Source organism: Dromiciops gliroides, chromosome 6 (genome assembly GCF_019393635.1).
Source record: "Dromiciops gliroides isolate mDroGli1 chromosome 6, mDroGli1.pri, whole genome shotgun sequence".
NCBI classification, from domain to species: Eukaryota; Metazoa; Chordata; class Mammalia; order Microbiotheria; family Microbiotheriidae; genus Dromiciops; species Dromiciops gliroides.
In genome coordinates this window covers 60,320,490-60,327,883 of record NC_057866.1, presented here as the reverse complement: position 1 = coordinate 60,327,883, position 7,394 = coordinate 60,320,490, and positions in this window count along the sequence as shown.

Here is a 7,394-nt window from a genome sequence, read left to right as displayed (position 1 = left end):
ATGATTTCAGCAATAAATATGACAGTCTTTAATCAGTCAAAGGATAAACATTTATTAAGTGTTTGCTATGTTCTAGGCACTGGTGCTAAGCACTGAGGGAACAAAAAGAGGCCAAAAAGCATAGTTCTTGCCCTCAAGGAGTTTATGATCTAATTGCAAAGAGATGACCTCAAGGCCGGCCAAGTTCATTTAGAGTTTTTTCTTCTTAAGAACTAAGTAAGCAGGATGTACCTTTCATTTCTTCCTTTTTTTGAAAAATTGATTTGGTTCCTGTTATGGGCCTGGGTACCTCATTTCAATGGCCCTGGGTACCCCAGAAGTTTTGTGTGGTAAATCAAAAGAAACTTCTCCTTGAGAAAACTAAACCCAAGGACAGACACACCTAAAGAGATAAGCAGCACTAAATCAGGACTGAGCTAGCTCCAGGACAACCACCCTTGATTCCAGTCTCCCCCACCCCTCAGGGAGATAAGATTAGGTGAGAGGGAGAGAGAAGACTCCACAGCCACACCTCACCCAACTTCCCCCAGCCACCACCAGTGGGGGATGGTCCTCCCCCAATAAGGGAACTTTCCACAGTCAGATGATCACCCCTATCAGTCCTCTATAAAAATATCTGCCTGTCTCCTGCTCCAGGAGATAGGCATCTCAGAGGCAGGCCTCTATGCCATGCCTTCTCTCTATGAGAAGTCCAAGGATTTGTCTCTTGGATTCCTTTCCCTAGCCTCTAAATAAACTATTATTTTATTCTAATTGGGTTTGTGTGCAAGAGGGTGTAATTTTTCTTTTTTTCTTTTTCTTTTCTTTTTTTTTAGTGAGGCAATTGTGGTTAAGTGACTTGCCCAAGGTCACACAGGTAGTAAGTATTAAGTGTCTGAGGTCAGAATTGAACTCAGGTCCTCCTGACTCCAGGGCTGGTGCTCTATCCACTGAGCCACCTAACTGCCCCGGGTGTAATTCTTTAAAGAGGAATTCCTAAGAACCCCTATCCTGAACCCCTACCCAAACCCCCACTCTATTTCCCTACCGCAGTTCCCTTTTGAGCCAGATTTATATCACTTTGCTTTTTTTTTTTTTAATTGACTGTGGCAGTTTGTTTCTTATTTCAGTGATTTTTTTTTTTTTTTTTTGTGTAATGAAATTCTGTTTGAATTGCCTATAGGGTAGTCCTTGCACTTAACATCACTGAATGAACCTGTGCTTTTAAGGAGTTTGTCCATCAAGCTGCAGATTTTTCCCCTAGATTTCATATATTTCTGCAATATCTCACATCTTGTCCTCTTTTCTTTCTAAGACTGTCAGTTTTCAGAGAATGTAGTTTAAGCATGCAATTAGGAGCAGTGAAGCACAAAATTGCTCATGCAAGAAATATCATCGTTTTCTCAGTGCATCTGAAAATAAGGAATTTGTGCTGTACAATCATAAACTAACCAGTAGGCTGAGGGCAAATCATTGCTCATACAACCTATCATTATATTTTAATAAATTCCTTAGATGGTTTTCTCCCCACAATTATAAACTGATTAACAACCCTTAACTGCTATGTATCTCTTCCTGCTGAATATACTTGTATTTGCCCAGTATGATGTACTTTTAGCTTCGTGATGGAAGAAATTATTTCTTGAGCAACTATTTTCAGTATACCTAAGTCCAAACTCTTAACATTACCAAGTGAGAAGCTGGACGTCCTGTGGAGGAAAGCATTAGCTTAAGAGCTAATAAGCCCCTTTCAATTTCTGATCATGCATCTTGTAGCTAAGTTCAGATTCAATAGCTGAACTGGGAGCAGAGCCCAGGCTAGACCCTGATCCAGTAGACCCACAATGCCTCTTACATCAAAACAGCTGCTGCCCCCTCAATTGCTCTTCATTTAAATAAACAATTGGATAGATGTCTGAACCTCTACTGAAATCATCTAGATCCAATTATTATTTTCTCTGAGCACAGTACCACAATTATTGCACATTAGTGGCCACATATTTCCTTTGGCTCCTTCACCTTTTCTGCCCAAACTCCAAATTCCTTGTCTAGGGACATCTTTCTTCCATTCCTCTAACTCTCTTTGCCTTTACTTTCTTCCCATAGTCCATTCTGTTACACATGACATCCTTCCAACATGACTATTACCATTTTTTTCTGAATGCTAAATTTGTCTTTAGCCTAAATTGTATTTGTTATCAGCTAAAACTATACCATAATATTAATGTCATGCTCATTCTATCTCTGATGTTTTCTCCACATTTAGAATACAATTACTCCCCTTTCTCTGATTATTAATCACCATACTTGCAATGATTATGGATTTCAGTTCAACTTGGCTCAATGTGTGACTCTAAGTTTTGCTTAGAAACTTAAACCACTGACTCATCGAAGGAAGGGACCTTTGTAATGTGGCAATAGCATAGACTCTATAACAGAGGACTTGAGTTGAAATATTACCCTGACACTTTTCCTGTGGATTCTGGACAAAATTTTTATAGCTTTCCATAGCCTCAGTTTCCTCATCTGTAGAATTAAGGAGCAAAAGTTGATGACTTGTGACATTCCTTTGTGATAAAATAATGGGATTTGGCAGACACCCAAAGGCTCCACCTGAAGACTGATTTGGAATTGATTGAATTGGGTGAGACTTAGAAACTGACTGAGAACCTACTTAAAAATAATGAAATTGAGGGGGCAGCTAGGTGGCGCAGTGGATAGAGCACTGGCCCTGGAGTCAGGAGGACCTGAGTTCAAATCCAGCCTCAGACACTTAACACTTGCTAGTTGTGTGACCCTGGACAAGTCACTTAACCCCAATTGCCTTACTAAAAACAAACAAACAAAATAAAAATAATTAAATTGAGACCATGCCTGGCTGGCCCTGAGTGTGGTGTTGTTCTCAGAATTTGAACCTACTTAAGGCTGATTAAATTGAGACCATGCCTGCCTGACCCTGAGTGGGGTGTTTTTCTCAGAGCCTGTGGACTATGCCATCAACAGGAGACCACTCTCAACCAATCAGTTTGAAGGACCTCCCCTTTTGGTGAGGGAGACAGGAAGTAGGAAGCTGAGGCTAGCTCGCTGGATCCTCCTCTTTTCATTCAAGAACCAGCCCGTGGCAGCAGTTGGAGAAAAAGAGAGGGACTCTTTTTCATTCGGGACTATAGCTTAGTGGAAGAGAGAGAAAAGGCAGACAGAGAGAAAAGTAGACAGAAAGTAGACTTTTCTGGCAGTAGGGGATCCCATGTGTTGTCTTTATTCTAGTTATTTATTTATGTGTGTGGGTGTGTGTGTGTGTGTGTATGTATGTATGTGAGGCAATTGGGGTTAATTGACTTGCCTGGGGTCACACAGCTAGTACATGTAAAATGTCTGAGGTTGGATTTGAACACAGGTCCTCCTGACTCCAGGGCCTGTACTCTATCCACTGAGCCACCTAGCTGCCCCTGTCTTTACTCTTAATAATAAATCCTTAAAAGCCTAAACTCTTGCTGAATTTATCAGTAAATCTTAGCCAGTTTCCCCCCCAAAACTGGGGGCAGAGTGGAAAGATTAGGACCCACATTAGATTTCAAACATTGCACCTTCCAATTCTAGGTCTATGATCCCCCTATAGTGGAAAGGGTTTGAAAACCACTCTGTACCAGAATATTGAATGAAACGATAGACTGGCTTGTTGAATTTTTTGAAATACCACTGAAAACTGATGAAGGTTTGTGGCCTGGTGACTTGCAAATATTGATTTGATTTTCTTAAAGTAAAAACTGTTATGTTCTTCATATGACAGACGTGAGTTTGATTTCAATTCTTGGTAGCTATTGTTGAATACATTATCATATTAATAATTTGCATGATCTAAGAAAGGAAAGAAGGCAGCAAGGCAGACTAAACTTATTTCCATTTTTGACAAGGCTGCTAAATTGGTAGATTGAAAAGTGCCTTAGATGTAATATATATTTAGATTTCAGCAAGGAATTTGGCAGGGTGTTTCAGAATACACTCTGGACAATATAGAGGAATTTAGCATGGACAATTAGGCAGATTCAGAGCTATCTGAATGATTTTATGCAAAGAGTACAGACATTGATGTGTGTATGTTAAACAGGAGGAAGGTTTGTAGTAGAATAAAACAGGATTGTTTTCTTAATTAAATTCTTTAGAATATGTTGAAGAATTTACCCAGGACACTGTTTTTCTGCTTAATCAAGACATAGTTTTATTTCTTGAGATTGTAAGAGGGAGCTTTCCACACAGATTATAAGGACTTTGAAGAAGCCTCTTCTTAAAGTGTGGAAGGTTAAGCATTTTCATATACTTTGGGGGAAAAGAAAACCAAGTAAGAATAATATAACAAATTAAGGTATAACAAGTCTAAATATTAATGGATACATACAAAGTCAGCATTATAATGGAAGTACACAAAGTAGAATCAACACAGCTCTATAAACACATGGGGCTTTTTAATATCCATAAAAGGTAAAATATTAATGTGTAATTGATTACTGCCTGAAAACAATGTGGTTTCTTATGGGGAAGAACTTTCCCATACTCCTTTTGGAAAGCAATATCTCATTTACCCAAAGATTGTTGCAGTGATGTCAAGATTCTAAAAGCACAACAAGAAATTATTATGTCTAGGACCTAATTAGTTTAAAATTCTAATTGCACAAACATTGATTTAAAAAGCTAAAATAAAGACATAAACATGTATGTGTGTGTGTATAAATTTATTTATTTGTTTGTTTTTTCATTCATTCATTCATTCATTTATTTGTTTTTCTGGGCAATGAGGGTTAAGTAACTTGCCCCCAGGGTCACACAGCTAATAAGTGTCAAGTGTCTGAGGTCAAATTTGAACTCAGGGTCTTTCTGAATCCAGGGCTGGTGCTTTATTCACTGCATCACCTAGCTGACCAAAATGTTTATATCTTTAACTTCATATTTATAAATGGCACTGAAGATAGTTTATATGACAGAATGAGGGTACAAAAGTATCATGAAAAGTATGAACAGTAATGTAAATTTAAATACAGATATACACAAACACACATGTATATGCATGCATGCATATGTGTATGTTTGTATACACACATATATGTATATATGTATGCATGTGTGTATGTGTATATACATGTGTGTGTGTGTGTGTAGGTGTACAGCATGAAGAAGAGATAAAATTATGTGAAAAGGATGTACGTGTGCTAGTAGATGTCAATATCAACTTAAACCAAAAGTGTGATGGGGCATCAGGAAAAGCTAATTAATTTCAAGCTAAGTTAGAAGAAACATAATATAGAGAAAACAGGAAGCTGCACTTTTTTACTTCTAAGTACCACAATTTAGGAAGGACAATGTATAGAGTATATCCAGAGAAGATTACCAACCTGGTAGATATATTCAAGATAGCACCAAATGATGATCAACTGAAGGAGTTGGGGTTCTCTGCCTGGGCAAGAGAGGAGTTCCTAGGGGATATGAGAGTTGTCTTTAAATAGTTGTACTTTCATGTGAAAGTGGGCTTTAAATTCTTTTGCTTGACACAAGAGGGAACAAAGAGCAATTGATAGAAGTTCAGTAAGGTATATTTAGGTTTGATTTTGATTAGTAAATATTCATTAATTATTTACTGTTTGCTAAGTGCTATTCTTAGCACTGGAGATAGATACTGGGGCAGGGGGTAGAAAGCCTGTCCTCCAAGAAGCTTACATTTCGCTGGGGATGGGGACAATAAAATATGTAAAATGATTTCATAGAGGAGAGTGCTTTCATCTGGGGGGCTGGGGGTATCAGGAAATGCTAAATTTAAAAGGTGACACATGAACTGATTCATGAAGGGAGCTAGAAATTCCCTAAAGTACAGGTGAGGATGGAAAACATTCCAAATAAAATAGCCTACTAGAAGGAATAGAAGTGCTGTATTTTTGTGTATAGGAAATGGTAAGCAAGAGGACTGGATTTAACCACATACAAAAAGGAGGGAGAAGGGAGATTCATGTGAAAAAAAAAAAAGACTGGACAAATGTGTTTGAACTATATTGTAGAGGGTCTTAAATGTCAAACAAAGGAGATTGCATTTTATCTTAGAGGCAGTAGAGATCCACTGGAGGCCTGTAGAGTAGAGGAAGGCCATGATGAGACTTAAACTTTGGTATTGCTTTCCATCAAATTAGCAGTTTATGCAGGGTGACTGTAGAGGAGAGAATGGGAGCAGGGAGAACAATTAGGAGACTCCCCAAATAGTTTAATTAAGAGGTGATAAGTACATGTTTGTGGGGGGGGGTCTCTATAAATGGAGGACTAGTGGGGAGGGAGGTGGGTAGGTGGTTTGGGGATAACTTCTCAAGGAAGAAAGGGCCATTTTGTGAAATGGAGAAAGCCATGGCATTGGAGATTTTGTAGGAGAGGCTGAATCACTAATTGTGAAACATAAGAAGAGAACTTTGAGAAACATTTCTGAGATTCTAGGATCCTCATTTCTCACTTCTTCTTCTTAACCTTATTTTAATATTGAAGGACAAAAATTATGGTGATAGGAATTGTGGTACTGTATTGTCAAAGACAGCCTTTGCAATCTTCTTGACCTTGCAGGTACAATTGTCTACTTCAGCTGGCTATGGTTTTGTAGTGCATTGTCGGCTTCAGTTAGGCTTTAGGTTACCCCAGGCAAGGGCCTGTCCAGAAGTCTGTGCTAACAAAGAACTACAGGATTCTGTAGATATTTTTATAAAGTAGACTCATAAATCACAGAAAGAAAGAGAAAGGAACGCAAAAATCTTCCCTCTTTTCAAATTGTTGCTTTACAATTCTGTTGGTCATACACTTAGGAAAATGAATGGGAAATTCTCAAAAAGATGAAATATATGCCGGTGTGCAGAAGGATGAGGAGTGTGGCATTCTATTGTTCCATTGTTCCCAAACTGAGGATGAGACTGTGTTTCATTTTTCTTATCATATGTTTAGTAGGAGAAATGATCTCTACTTAGAGCTTACAAAAGAAAGACTAGTGTAGGAACAAAGTACTAATTAATTTTCATTCATGTGATGTTATAATAACATCTCTGAAAGACAGCTTAAGGCATAATGGATTTTTTTTTGCACTTTTGAAATAAATTAGCTCATCTTGGATGCTAATTACCAAATTCTTTTTTTAAAAAAAGTTTAGTCTTTATTTAAAATAATGCAGCAAAATGTGGAGGAAAAATCAAACTTCATAATTTTATGGGACCATATATGTTCTAAAAATATAATCTGCTAAAGAGAGAGAAATAGGAATTATGATTTAACTTTCCAATGGGAAAATTGGATGATTACCTATGGTATTTTATAAATGGAAAAATGTGCAAAAAGAAAACATAGGTGCATTAAAAGGTCAATAAAAGTTATTAATAATTAAAATTTAGAGGGGCAGCTAG